Source organism: Phodopus roborovskii, unplaced genomic scaffold (genome assembly GCF_943737965.1).
Source record: "Phodopus roborovskii unplaced genomic scaffold, PHOROB, whole genome shotgun sequence".
Classification (NCBI taxonomy): domain Eukaryota; kingdom Metazoa; phylum Chordata; class Mammalia; order Rodentia; family Cricetidae; genus Phodopus; species Phodopus roborovskii.
Window position 1 is genome coordinate 4,063,500 of NW_026126613.1, and position 15,170 is coordinate 4,078,669.

Below are 15,170 nucleotides of genomic sequence, written 5' to 3' on the forward strand. Positions count from 1 at the left end.
CTCTTCTAGAGATGGACAAATACACAAATTCTTCATAAGCTTACATATGGCTTTGGACAAAAGACATTGTTCACCATGTCACCAAAGGACAAAGATCAAATGATGTTCCTACTTAGGGGGGAAAAGGCTCATAGCAAAACTAAAGTGGGTGCAGGAATATTGTAGCTGAACTATTTTATTTCTAAAGCTGAAGGTGAGTAGATGGGGAGGCTCCCGTCAAATCTCTATATTTACAGTGGAAAGTCGATTGTAGGCAGTCTGTTGGAAATGACAGCGTTTCTATCAAGCTCCCCATCAGCTGCCGCTGGCTGGAGTAGGAATTATCATCCTTCACTGGGCTGTCTTGCTTTATGATATCAATTAGCAAACAATCTGTTTTGTTGGCACAGGATAAAATAGGATGCAAAACAGAGAGACTGTGAAGCAAAACATTTTTTCAGGGAGAAGTCTGTTGTGTGGAAGCACGGGAGGGAGAGATTCTGTCATTTCTCTGTCTGTCTTTCTTTAATTTGCCACTGATGTCAGACAACTGACACTAATACACATAATAACATTATCAGCTTTGATGCAGCTGTACTATTCAGAATGCTAACTGGACTTTTAAAGTATAAACCTTCCATTCCCTTTTTATGGGTTTTTGGTAACTCTAGAATTTAGTTGTTTTAAAATCCTACTTAATTCTTTTTAAAATGTACTTAAAGACTTACAGTCCACATATAAAGCAGAAGGGAAATTACACTAGAGGGCAGTAGTCAGCTACATGATTTGTTTATTGTTTTTTGGGGGGGATTTTTTTTCCCTTTGGCAATCTCATTTGCATGTCTTTAGGGATGCTGTTACTGCTTAAGCTTATCTGTTTGGAACTATTCATTTTTTTTCTTCTTCTTTTTTTAACCTACCAAGCCCATTTGGCTTTTCTCATTGACCAGCAGAGTTCCAGCCCTGTAGGTTCATTATTTTGATAAGCTTTGTCCCGGTTGGGTTGTCTGGATGGCCTTTATGTCTTTCTTGAAATCCCTGGTTCTTGTCCTGTGACATTTCTGATGTCTTTTGAAAGAACATCTCTGCAGCTGCAAGCGATTGCTGCTGAAGCCCAATTCTGAGGCCTCAAAAAGTACACACATCACTCCTGGGTATTTCTTTTAAGCCCCACTTAAACCCTCGTCTCCGGAGGTGAAAGGCGAGACGCTAAGTAATCTGCTGCCTGGCTGGTCCTCACACAATTAGTGCAGAGCACAGATTCCTCTTCTGAGGAATAAACAGGAATAAAATACCTTTTCCTAAAAGGTCAAATGAAATTCATGCTTCATGCTCAAAACAAGTAAAAAATAATATAGGGATCTAAGTGTACCTAAAGAGAACTCACATTTTAATTAAACTAAGTAAACAAAATTTCATGTTTCTTTTTTTTGTTTTTTGTTTTTAGAATGTCACTTTTTAAATTATTATCCATTTACTTAAAAATAATTAAATGTATTTTGAGTTCTGTGAAAGTGGAAATAATTTTTATAATTCATTATTAATATTCTTCTTTTGGTTGCCTCTCTTTTGAGATACTGTGTATTAAAATCATCACAGTCTGTCTCAAAATGATATTTTGTCTCAGCGTTCTGTTGTTGAGCAGAGACTCCATGACCATGGCAACCCTTAACTGGGGCATTCAGCTGGGGCTTGCTTACAGTTCCAGGGGGTTAGTCTACTTTCATCATGGCAGAGAACATGGCAGGGTGCAGGCAGACATGGCGCTGTCTGTCAAAGTAGCTGAGAGTTCTACATCTGGATATGTAGGGAACCAGAGGAGCATGAGCCTTTTGATGTGGCCTGGGCCCTTGAAACGTGAACTGCCAGTGATACACCTCCTCAGCAGGGCATAATGTTTTTGTTTTGTTTTTGTCAAATAGTGATACTCCCTTGTTATCAAGCATTCGAATATAGGAGCCTATGGAGCCTATGGGGGCCATTCTTATTCAAACTCCCACAGGATTTTTGTCTTAACATAGAAAGTAAAATAAATAAATAAAAAAAAAAAAAAAAAAAAAAAAAAAAACCACTGGGGTATAGTTTAATGATTGAATATTTGCCTAGCATTTGAGACTCTAGTGTCAATCCTCAGTATCATAATACAATAAATCAATAAACAACAGCAAACCTCTAATCAAATGGAATCAAAATGGTAACTATTTGATAAAGGACACAATGCCAGACAAACGAGGAGGGGCCAATTCTGGATTGAAAAGAAACTGGTTTTAACCCCAAGGCCTCTTCCCCTTCATTAATTTCCTTCCATGCAGAAGAAGTCAATCTCTATTCCACATACGACTGCTAATTCATTTCTTCCATGTTTCTGGCTAAGGCCATTTGACTAGAATTTGATCTCCTTTATGGGAATTACCCAGCTCTGTTCTAGGAACCTAAGGTCAGAATGGCCCAGCTAACTCAGCTTCTCCGCTACTAAACTTCTTGCCATGCAGCTCTCGCCCCTCCCCAAACTAACCACTTTTCTTAGCTCCTGCTAAACCGGCTCTTCAAGCTACAATTCCCCTGGAGCTGCAGAGTGAGACGACAGGATGTGGATATTACCTTTCAAAGCCCCTATGTCACACTTGGGCCCCTAATACTTACCTGAGTATAGTTCAAGCCTGCTGGAATAAAGGCTTTCAGCTGGCTATAAATTGTAGAGTCCCTGTAAAAAAATGTTAACTTTTAAATAATTATTGGAGTAATTTATTGAAAGAAGATTTTCAATGAAGACAACTATAACTATTCTTTTTATTAGTTTCACTGATGCACAACTGTCCTATAAAATTAGGTAAATAGAAACTGTTTTATGTTTTTTTCTTTGAAGAAAAGATAGAAAGTAAAGAGAATATTATGTTTCTGGGTAAGTCAGAAAAATGGGTAGGTTTCCTTAGCTATTGGTGGCAGCTTTGTAAGTGACTGACAGAAAGGGTCCTTGAAGGATGAGCATACTATGTTGTTAAAGGGGTAGTTAATTCTCTCCTCTCTGAGGCATGTCTTCAAGTGAATCTGTGCGGAGCAGATCTACAAGACCATCTTGATTAACTATGGAGAGTTGAGACAATAGTAAGTAGTCTTTTAATCTTTATGGAAGGTCAGAATGTTATGTCTGAAGACCCAATCAGAGGTAGATTCTATTTTTTTTTTTTTTTTTGATCAGAATGAAATAGCTTTCTCTTAATAGTTTCCAACAGAGCCCTAACACCCATTCTTGGGGTTCTTCAAGTCTAATGTGGAAGGTCAAACTCTCAGGATTTGATCCCTTAAAGCCACTGGGAGATAGGCTGGAATTAGAGAACAGATAAAATGCATTTCTACCTTGAAAATCTAGAAGTTGTATTCTGAAATTGTTCACCAGAAAGGATTAGTGCTTAGACTGGAGTTTTGGTCACACCCCATATATAACCAGCAAGGGTAAGTACTTATTAAGGAAAAGAGATAACAAGAAAGGAGCATTCCTTTCTAGCATTCGTGGTCTCTGGGATGGTGTGCTGGTTTGAATATGAATTGTCCCCATGGGCTCATATAGGTGTGGCCTTGTTAGAGGAAATATTTGCTGGAGATGGGCTTAAAGATTTCAAGGGACCATATCCCAAGCCCAGACTAGGCTCCCTCCACCCCTTCCACCATAGGATGGCAATGTAGTTCTCAGCTACTGCTCCATTACTGTGTGTGCCACATCCCTCCTGCCATGATGATAATAGAATAAACCTCTGAAGCTCTAAGAAAGTCCCTAGTTAAATGATTTGCTGCATAAGAATTGCCTTAGTCATGGAGTTTCTTTATAGCCACTGAACAAGTCCCAAAACCAGCTGGGCAGAGGAAGTGATAGTTCTTGCTTTTAGCCAAATACAAGAATCAGAACAACTTCTTTTGGAGTCCCTGTCTCACCTCCTCTTTCTCCTGCCCTCATCTATGACAATAATTTAGTAATTACTCCCTTAATGAAATTCAAGCATTCATCATCTCCAGAACTTTTTCTTCTAATAGTTGTAATTGCCAATTTAGACTTTTGACACCATTCTGTCCACACCATCCACCCCAAGCCACTGGTTATTACTCCTGCCCTATGCTTCCTTGTGCATTGATTGTTTTGGTTAACATTCTTGCATTAGCTACTTGTCTATTTGTTGCAAAATAATATCTAACAAAAAAAATGGCTTAGGGATTTTAATTTGTTGTTCCTGGTATAGACAGCAGGAAGCCTTGACGACAGGAACCTGACTGGCTACTCACATCCCATCTAATAGGAAATAGAGAAACAGCTTCTTTTCTCTGTGTTTTTCATTCTGGGACTCCACATAATGTTAAAGTGCTGTGCATGTATCCCGTTGATCTTTCTACGTCCATTAACAAAATGCAGATCAGCCTTCACAGACATGTCCAAAGGTTTGTCTCAGTCAGTGATTTTCTATTTGTCTGCCACAACGGATATCGCAGATTCTTCATTGCCTCCTCCCTTTTTTCCTTCCTTGTTCTGGATTATTTTCTGACAGTGTAAATATTCACTCATGTACATTGTTGGAAGCAAAAGGATCTCCTATATGGGTAAATATTGTTCTATATTATTCATAGGTATTATGTATATTGTCACTTTTTTCTACTTATCCATCAATGGACATTTACATTGCTTCTGTATTTTCAGCATTATAACTCAGCAATGAACATGAAAGTGAATTCTGTATTTTTCCCCTCATACTCTCAAGTTAGATTACTGAATAAATATTTATTTTATTTGTAGTTTCTCCAGGAATCTTTGTATTATTTTTCCATGATTGCTGCACCATCTTATATTTCTGTTACCAATACACGTTCCCTCCCCTACATTTGTTGCATTTAGACTGCTTGCAAACTGGTATCCTAAGAAGATGAAGCCCTACCTCCTTGTGATTCCATTTCTATGTCCCTGGTGATTACCATCTTTAATAGACATGTATGTTCTATCCCTTTGTACCTCTGCAAATCACTTGTAAGTACAATGTATATGGAGACACTAACAGTCATCTGAGTAATATTGTTCTTGGGCACCTAAGCATATCTTAGGAATATATTCATATTTTCCTGCATTAATTTTTGGAAACAGTAATTAACAGCATTATTGAAGGAGCTCAAGGTTACATTGATAATTACAGAGAAAATATACTTAATTCTAGGAGTGTTTGCTACCAGAAGTTGCTTTGTTTTCAAGTTGGAAAAATTTCATTAAAGCATTGAATTGAGTTATGGACTTTGCCTTATAATTCACTTAAGTCAATCCTAAATGAAGGAATCAAACAAGGGTGATGTGTACAAGTATATTTGCACAAATTCAAATATATGGTTCTTTAGCAATTTGTTCATAAATTATGATGATGTTTATTTATATACAAATATCTTAAAATTATTGTTAGCCACATACATTTAAGTCATTTGGTCAGTTGCTTTCTCTGTTACAAGTGTATGCTTTTATAGCACTGGGTAAATTGTTAAATTTCAAACTTACACCAAGATATACTTCACAGGAACACTTTAACATTGCTATACTACAGTAAATGCTATTACAAACCACGCAGAAATGACTGTACTGTTTATGAGTATATGTGAGAAGGTTTTTAGGGATCATCAATCATATTGTCACAACAGGCAAACATTTGGTAATAAAAAGCCCATTTGAAGATGCTTTTCACTCAGGCAATAAAGGTTATGATATTTTTAAACTAGCAACTGAAACAAATGTCCAATTTCTCAAGCAAACACAGTTAGCTTATTTATCACTTAAGGAAGATATTACCTTACAGTACTAAAATTAAAAATAAACAGTTCTACAAATTTATGATAAGTTACCCTCATAAAAGAATTAGCACATGAAAATAAGCACTTTGTTATATTGCCATATAAGGAATTGATTTGTGTGGAGTAGAGGTCGCATACATCTGTCTTAGATTTGCAGGGTGGTCTGAACCATTGGGTGAAGCAGTGTTAAGAGAATATCCTGCAATGAGTACTGTCCGTAGCAGGAAAAATGATGGAGTCATTTTTACCTGCTAAATTTTCCGGAGCATTTCAATGTAATATTGTACTTTACATGAAATAGGATCAACAATCAAGAACATTTTTATATTGGATATGTTTTACAGAGTCTGTAACTAAGGAAATCTATTGGAAAATATCTACTGTCTCAGTATGATGAGACAGCGTGGAATGATGAGGATGGGAAAAAGGGAGGAAGGTACCTTGAAAGTACTGCTAGACATTATGATAGCTCATTTCATATCCAAACTCTCACAAATTATGTGAGAAGTGCATCCATTCAATAAAGGCAAAGACAGAAGTGGTTTCCCATGAATGTCCCAGTAGAGTGAGCTAAGTGTGATTCACAGGACTAACTATTTATCTGGTAATGACATTAAACAGAGTAATATTTCTGTTCAAAATAATATAATGGGCTTGTATGTATATGTGTGTTTGTATTTTGTTTTGTAGGAAGTTATTAGGAATTGTGATTTTATTCAATAGACCATTGGTCACTTACTCTATAAGAGAAATATCTATAACAACTGCTAGCTTTGATGATTGCTTAAAGGACTTAAAACTCAGGGAGAATTCAGTTCTTATTCTAAAGTTCATTTCACAGTAAAGATATAGATTAAAATCAGCAAAAAAGAAAATGCACATAGAGTGATGTATAATTTAAAAATATTTAAAATTTTATTAAAAATTATTTCATGAGTGTGTGTGTGTTGATGCATGCAAACAAGGGTACATGAATATCATGGACATGTGTAGAGGTCAGAAGACAACATTGAATGATGGTCCTTACCTTTTACCTCATTTAAAGAAAGGTTTCTTTTTTTGTTGCATATTTCTCTGTATTCCAGTCTTGTTGGCTCTTGACCTTTCCGTTATTGTCATGTTTCCAGCTCCCATCTTGTGGGAGGGCCGAGATTATAGATGTATGAGCAACAACACCCTACCCCCGGAGAGAGCACAAATGCAGTCCCCCACTACCACAGATTCTGCAGTTAAATGTCCTACATTTGGGGAAATCACAGAAGTCAGCACATTCAGAGTACAATGGATAAGCTTCTCCCTGGGAAAACCACCCTGTGATCATGGTATCTCCTCTGTTATGTTACTATGCAATGCCCAGATTTTACCTGAGTTCTGAATAGTCAAATTCAGGTCCTCTCCTCTCATGGCAAGCATCGTATACACTGAGCCGTCTCCCTACTCAGGATATTTGTCTTCTCCCAGGATAATCGCAAGTAGAGTGCTTCATTTTCTCAGCAACAATGCATAATAACACTTGCCAAGAGTTATGAATCAAGGACATTCATTCATGGATCAGTATTTTTTTTCAGGTAATCACAAAAATAGAACACTTGTATGCTGGTCTTTGCTCAGGACCAGAGATGAAGTTGATGGCGCATAATTCTAGGTAAACAAAACAACATTTACCATAAACAGGATTTCTCTATTACCTCTCTGAGTTGGTCCCACACTTAAAGTATTTGGAGACACATCTTCAGGCTATTTTGAGATTTGGAAGCTATCTTTCAAATGTGAGGCTGATACTGAAAATCTTTGCAATATGCTGTTTATAAGCATCCAAAGCTTGCTGAGATAACCCTTACTACCCATTAGAAGGCTATGAATACATCCTCATCTATGCTTCCAACCACAGGAAATTTAATATAACATGTTCTTCTTGGTACAGACTGAAGACATACATTTCATTAAGAACAGTAATTTCATAGCCTTTGGTCACTTTCTGTAGAAAGAAAATATATACACAGAATGCTCAGCTATAAAACTTATGCCAGAATTTGTCTTTCCATGGGGAATATTAGCGATTTAAGATTTATTGTGCAAGTTACCATTCAGGGTTTATCTACCAGAACACATGTACAACTAACCTTCAGGAATTAGGCAGAAAAATTGGAATTAAGGAGAGGCAGTGGCAAGCATAGCAGAGTCCAAGGACAGGGTGCTTATCAAGAGCACTGGACTCCATTAGACCCTTGGCCTGTCCAGGAATAAGGCACACTTGTTGTACATTAAGGTCAATCATCAACGTGATAGAACAAGTTGCCAATTTTATAATGATGTTTAACAATTTACTACCAATTTATTACCTTAAAGGAACATAAAGCTACTTTCCACTCAGTTCTCCAAATGAAAAGTGCAAAGCAGCTCCTATAGGATTAAAATTAATTTCTAGGTTAGAAGGTATTTGATGTGGAAGCTGCTAAGGAGAACATTTTATTTATTTTTAATAGTATCTTCCTACATCACAGGGGTCATGGCTCCTTGGTCCACCCTCAAAGTGCATCTCTCTAAACCTTGCCACTCTTCTACATTGTTGTCCCATTCTGACTTGTGTGTCCCTCCCTAGCTTTTTTTCCATATTAGAACCCTATGAACGTAGTGGACTTACCCAATGACCATATTCTACCTCCTTGTTCATCTCAAGTTCTTCGCCTAAATATATTGATAGATTCTCTTTCCATGTCGTGTAATATACTCACAAGATCAAGATTTAGAAAGGGTACTTTTAGTGATCATCATTTTAATCACTATAATATTAATATTGCACATGCCCAGGAATAAACAGCATTTGGTTAAATAAGGATCAGGATAAACAAATAGGCCGAATAGATGTTTATTCAGGGAGAAATAACTTACAACCTAGACAGATGAACACCAGGAAATTCCACCCGATGCTCTCCTGTCCCAGTCACACCAGCAAGAGAAACTTTTCCCGGCTCTCTCTCTGACCTCCTTCCACAGGTCACTTCCGCCCATGGCTCCATCCCCCAATGGGCGTGGTCAGTGCCACAGAAGGACTATCTCATTACAAAGGTCTCCTACCAAATGCTGCTGTTGAGGCTTTACTAACTAAGTCATTTTCTATAAGACTAAACCTATTGCTTTATTTACTCTGAATGGCCATTCACCAATGAATGGACCATGAATCCCCTAAGTCCCATCAATGTTTAAAAGATTTTTTTCATAGTTATGGGAGTTTAGAAAATCTACCATTAGTTCTCAAGAGAAGGCCATTATATTAAGGATCTGTTTAAGTTAATAAGTACCATAAAAGTTGCTTTAATAGCTGTCATTTTGTACACATTTAATATTGTGTGTGTGTGTGTGTGTGTGTGTGTGTGTGTGTGTGTAGAGAAAGAGGGGAGAGAGAGAAACCATTTGTCTACTGTATACAGTTATTGTTATAGCCTTTACAACAGATTTTGGTGTTTCTTAAAGTAGATACTGAGTCTAAGTGTCCACTACCCTGCCCTGACATGACTTTGGAAGCAGCCTAGAGTGACAGTATCTTCATGTAAAATATCAGATACACTTTTCCTCTCATAGTTTTATATCCACAATTGTTATTTTATTATAATATTAATATTTCAGGTTATATACTTTTGCAAGTTTTAAATAAATCACACTAAAGTGAAAAATATGGGGACTGGTGTTACTTTTTGATATTTAAATTTGAGGCAGCCTCAATTCTAACCTTGACATTCTGCTGGGGATGCAGGCATTTTGACTATCAACCATCTGTATTTGTGTTCATAATAAAAGAAGAAAAAATGTTTTATAAGTATTTGGAAAAGGACTAGTGATTGGCTTGTGGGGTGAAATAGTCCCTCATCTGAGCCCTGATTTCTCTAGCTCTCTAGAGGAATCATTAACCTGATCCTTGATTTCCAAATATTTCTGGACCCATTAAGGTGAAGATGGGACTCTGGGGACAGCCTTTTCTCCTCTCTGCTGTCTAAGTGAGATGTGCAGCTTTCACATCAAGAATCTCCCATATAAGTTTATATCATGTAGACTCTAGATGTGAGTTTCTGTATTTTCTTGAAATTGTTTCCAGAACTTTTTCTTAGAGCACACACACAGCACTAAGGAAGAAAGAAAGGTATTTTTAGCATCAATTCACTCTTCTGAGAGCTGAGCACTGGCTCTCCACTCTTGAACTATGGTTTAACAGACCAGGCACTGTGCTTGGTCCTTGAAGTTTTGGATTCATTGTATTCAAAGTTGTAACTGTAATTGACAAATGTGCAAAGTTCCCTTAAATTTATCTTTTTAAAAGGCTGAGGCTCTTCATCATCTTCCCATTGTTTCAAAAATAGGGCAATAGCATGTTCCAGATCTTAACTCTGTGGGCAGACATTTCTCTCTGACAGCAAGCATAAAAAAAATCAACCTGTGGTATTATAAACACAAAATAATGAAACTTGTTTGGAATTTACTCTTCTTTCTACAATTAAGCATATTGTGCCTGATACAAGTCTTCTCTGGAATCCTAGGATGGTGACATAGAATGATCAAGCTACCACATCCTAATAAAAGTAAAAATGCCCTTTGTTGCATGAAACAATTTGATTTTAAAATCAGATTTACAAAAGTGTAACCATTTTGTTATGTCTTAGATACATTTATGTATGTTTGTCACAGGTTCAAATAATCAGCAACAGTAGTGATCAACACCTGAATAATTGTTTTTCTTTCTAAAGGCAAATAAATATGTCATTAAATTTAGTTATTTTCTTGTTCATGTGTGTACATTCACATGGACACAGGTGCTTGAATGTAATATGAGTGTGTGTATGGAGGCCAAAGGGCAGTCTCAGGTGTCATCTCTAATAAGACCATCCATCTTCTGTGAAATACAGTCTCTCCTTGGCCAGGCACTCTCTAATTGGTTTATACTGCCTGGCCAGTAATCTCCAAAGACTCTTTCCTGTCCACCTCCTCAGCACTGTTATATTGAATGTACATGTGGAGACACCTGCCATCTTTAACTTGGGTCTAGAGATACAACCCAGCCAGGTCCTTGTGTTTGTGAGGCAAGGACTTTACCAACTAAGCCACCTCACCAGTCCTGCATGATTCTTCCTTCAGCACTGTTAAAAGTGATTATAAAAGCTGTTATTTAACGATAGTGGTGGACATGCATAGGTCTTGATTGTGGTGAGGATTACATAAATATATGCACATGCTTAAATTCATTGATGGCATATGTTAAACTACATGAAGAATTTGTCTATTTCTTGTACCTTAATAAAATTGCTAAAAATAAATTGATAACACTCTGAAGTTAGGCTTTATGCCACCATGCTACATTTTCAGTCATCATATTTGAAACATGTTTAAAAGTCCAATAATTGGATTTTAATTTACTCATATACTTGATGGTAGAATCAGAGAAAATTAGACATTGTGGTAAATTTACCTTGTAGTGCTCTTGTAGTATGCAGGAAAAATTACTTGATTAGCGTTTCAATAGTAAACTAAAGTTTGTTTTGTTGTTGTTGCTTGACAATTAAATGGTCAGTTTCACATAAAATCTTAATAATTTCAAGCTCCCTGATAATATTTACCAAGAATGCCAAGTTGTATGCAGTATATAATGATGAATCCAGCACAGATGTAATGTTAAAATTCTAAGTACTGTTGGGTGGACTTTAATTCAAAAGTAGAGGTAAAGGGATTAGATAGTTCAGCGTTTGCAAATAAAGCAAGGTCATCAGTATGGTCAGAGTGGTTCCCACATCATCCCTTTTTTGTTATGAGTTGTTTTCCCCTGCCAGTCAAGTCCCACCACTACACCAGCCCTGATAACACACTGAGACTCTGTATTAGATACAATTCTGTTGGCCTGTTACTAATTTCTTATTGGCTAGCTCTTTCTTAAATATTAACCCATTTCTATTAATCTAAGTACTTCCACATGGTCTCATCTTATGGGAGAGAGACCCTGGCATTTTTCTCTCTCAGTATCCATCTTGCATCTCCTCCCTACTACTTCCTCTCTCCTCCTAGTCCTGCCTATCTTGCTTTCCTATTGGCCAACAGTGCTTTATTCATTAGCCAATAAAAATTTACAGAATGACATTTCCATCATCCCTTTACCTGGGAATATCTATATTCAATTTTCCAATTTCCCTTGCAGTTGGGAGCTTGCAGCTGACTTCTGGCCAGATATCAATCACTTTACGTTTGGCCTATCAAAGTCTCTGTGATTTTTCTGGATTACTGCAAGACAGCAGATTCATAGGAAGCTTGATGGCTCTATGCTATAAATTGGAGGGTCCCTGGATCTCTAAACCCTTCTCCAGAGTAGACATTCCCAAAGAAGTTATTAAATCAAGACAACCTTCACATAATTGTTACAGTCGTGATAGTAAAGTACAGCATGAGAGTTAATTAATAATTGAAATGTCAACTATTCACTCCAGCAGTTAGCCTCATCTTAACCAATTCAGTTGGTAAGTTTTACAATTATTTTAGTTCATACTTGAGTAAGTTCTATCTTTTCTTTCCCTGGGCTAAAAACAAAGTTAAAGATTAAGTATGAAAAATAATGATAAAGATGGTGGTTGTTCTTATGAAAAATAAGTGTTGATAGTGTTAGCAAGAGCTTACTTTTGAAACATGCCTCTGTCCCAACTGAAATCTGCACTATTTTTTACATACTTTTATGATACTATCTTTATAATCATTTCCACATAACAATGTCAAAGGCAAATTTAATAGTCTTAAATTCCTACCCTTAAGATTTTGCTTTCATTTTCACGATGAACTCTCAAAATGACTGAGATACTACAAAAATCAACCAATATATTTCCATTATTTTAATGTTAATAATAGTAAAAGGAAAATCATAAGGTTTTTTTTAAATTTTCAGGTAAATGGATGAAAATGGACAATATTCTTAAATATCTAGATTTATAGATTTATAGGCCTTAATAGAAACCGTAAGGCATGAGTCATAATTGATCTTTGAGCAAGATGACCATTGGTTAGTTACACCAGGAATCCCTGTGTTTAAGGGGTTAAAGATGGTCTTTGTTCTATCTCAACATCAGATTGGTTTTTGTTATGTTAACACTAGACAACAACAACTATATTTGTTAAAATTTACCACAAGACATTTAATTTTATAACGTGATTAATCCTAACCCAGGACATTTGGTATGAATCAAACTGCATTCCATTTTTATGTGCCTGGCTCTTGCAATGATGGCCAGGGATTTTTACCATTGGTTTTACCATTGGGTGCAAGGCACTTAAGCGACTTTTAAACTTACTGGGTAGTATGGAGTCATGGTGAAGGACTCCATCAAAATGTTAGGAAACACTATAGGCATCAGTAGCATTGGGCCATATTGGGATCTTAAATTCATGAATTATTCAAAAGAGAATATTCATTTTTGCAATTATTTTCATCAAGAATATTCCTGGCAAACAGAAGATTTTTAAAATAAAAATCAACTGATTTGATTGGTAAAGTTTTTACTATTGTCCAACATAATGCTGTGATAACATTTAAAACAAATTTGTGGACTCTTTGTTTTTAGGGGCTTATACATCTCTCTGCTAGGGACATATATAAGATTCATTGTAATGATACTCAGCTCAACTCTTACGGTTATGTCTATGCAGTGACTTAGGTTTTCATCGAACAACTCAGAGATGTGACTGTAATAATTCTCCAACTGTGTGTACTGAAGAACATGGGAAAATGGTTGAATATGGACTATATATATATGTATGCACAAATTTCTGTGAGATGCTGCTGTGGCCACTTAACATGACAAGTGTTCTAGTGGGTTTAAATCCTAGTGGCCAATTCTATGATACTGTATGTATTGTACAGCTGATGACAGAAGTAAGACTGTTTAGTGAATATTTGTTTAAATTTTATTGCTGTGGCCAGAGATAATTTCAGAATAAAGTTTTAATGTCTTACTTAAAAAAAAAGACAAGAAAAGAAAATGGAGAAAAAGAAAGAAAGAAAGAAAGGTTCTCATTATTTGTGGGACTAGCTCTGAGTCTTTAGATTTCAGTATTTATCTGAAGTAGCCACAAAAGTCAGGAAGTAGAAAGGGACACTGGAGGAAGGGAGGAGAAGGAGCTCTATAGAGAAGAATAAGGAGCTATGAAGAAGGAAATGGCGAAATTGGGCTGTTGGGAGGTCCTTAGCTCGGGAAAGGGGAAGAGTTTATACCAAGGAAGAGAGAGAAATGAGAAATAAATAATCCAGAGGAAGTTAGAAAAAGCCACAGGTAAACATAATTATACAAAGCTTACTTAAAATACATATAATACATAGAGAGGTATGTTAATATATGTATATATCAATAATCATTAAAGAATGAAAGTCTTTGTGTTTAAGGAGAGTTGGGAATCATGAGAGGAGTGAGAGTTGGAAGAGGAAGAGGGAAAAGTTGTAAATAAAATACTCATCTGGAAAAGTCTCAAAAAAGATCACAATAATTTTAAAACTTCTGGTTTTAAATTATAATTAGATACACGTTAGGATAATACATATATAAACTAATGTTATATGTGATGCACACATGTATAACTTCATGATATAAAAGAGAGTAGACAGAAAAGAACTAATATTTATAAACCTTGCCTGTTCATTTGAGCTTGGTAGTCTACATCCAGTTACAGGTGAAAAATCATCATTGAGAGATCGCTGGTGAGTTTGAGGCCAGCATAGTCTACAGAGCTAGTTTCAGGACAGGATCCAAAGCAATACAGAGAAACCCTGTCTTGAAAAAAAGAAAGGAAGAAAAAAGAAAAAAAATGTAGACTATTGGGCTCTAAACAATTCCCCAGATCAAAATTCTTTGTGGATGACCTAAAAATTCTTAAGCACAGTCTCTGGAGTTATGGCAGTTTATAGAAAGTTTGAATCTCTCAGGTGAGTAAATTTTCAGTTTAATTCAGGGTGATGTCAATGGGTTCTGAAACAGCTTCTCTGTAAGGATTCTGTCTGAATTGTGTATATTACTGAATGTTATGGGAAGTAAATGTTAATTTGTTCAAAGGTGATGGGAGTTATAAATATATAATAAGAACATGGGAATTAAAGCTAATTATCGTCTTAACAACTGAAGATAATTGTAGATGTGCTTCTTTTCAGATATTTTCAGTTAATCTAACTGCAGGTTAAGATTTTTTTTGCATAGGCAAGCTTGGATATGTGTATGCACATGCACGTGTGTACATGTGTATGTGTAAAATGATGCTTTCTATTCCATATCCCTTTGATATAGCAGCATACAATCCTAAGTGATCTTACTCTATATATGTTTTCAAATGCTCTTCTGGATTGTGATACTACCTCCTTGTTAATAAGT

The 15,170-nt window shown here is 36.2% G+C and overlaps 1 non-coding gene across 1 annotated transcript; it reads right to left on the bottom strand.

Annotated features, from left to right (window-relative positions):
• Positions 1-6,973: 6,973 nt before the first annotated feature.
• Positions 6,974-7,136, bottom strand: LOC127237803 (U1 spliceosomal RNA). The gene has a single exon (XR_007835878.1). It is a non-coding gene; the product is annotated as a U1 spliceosomal RNA (small nuclear RNA).
• Between the last annotated feature and the right edge of the window lie 8,034 nt (positions 7,137-15,170).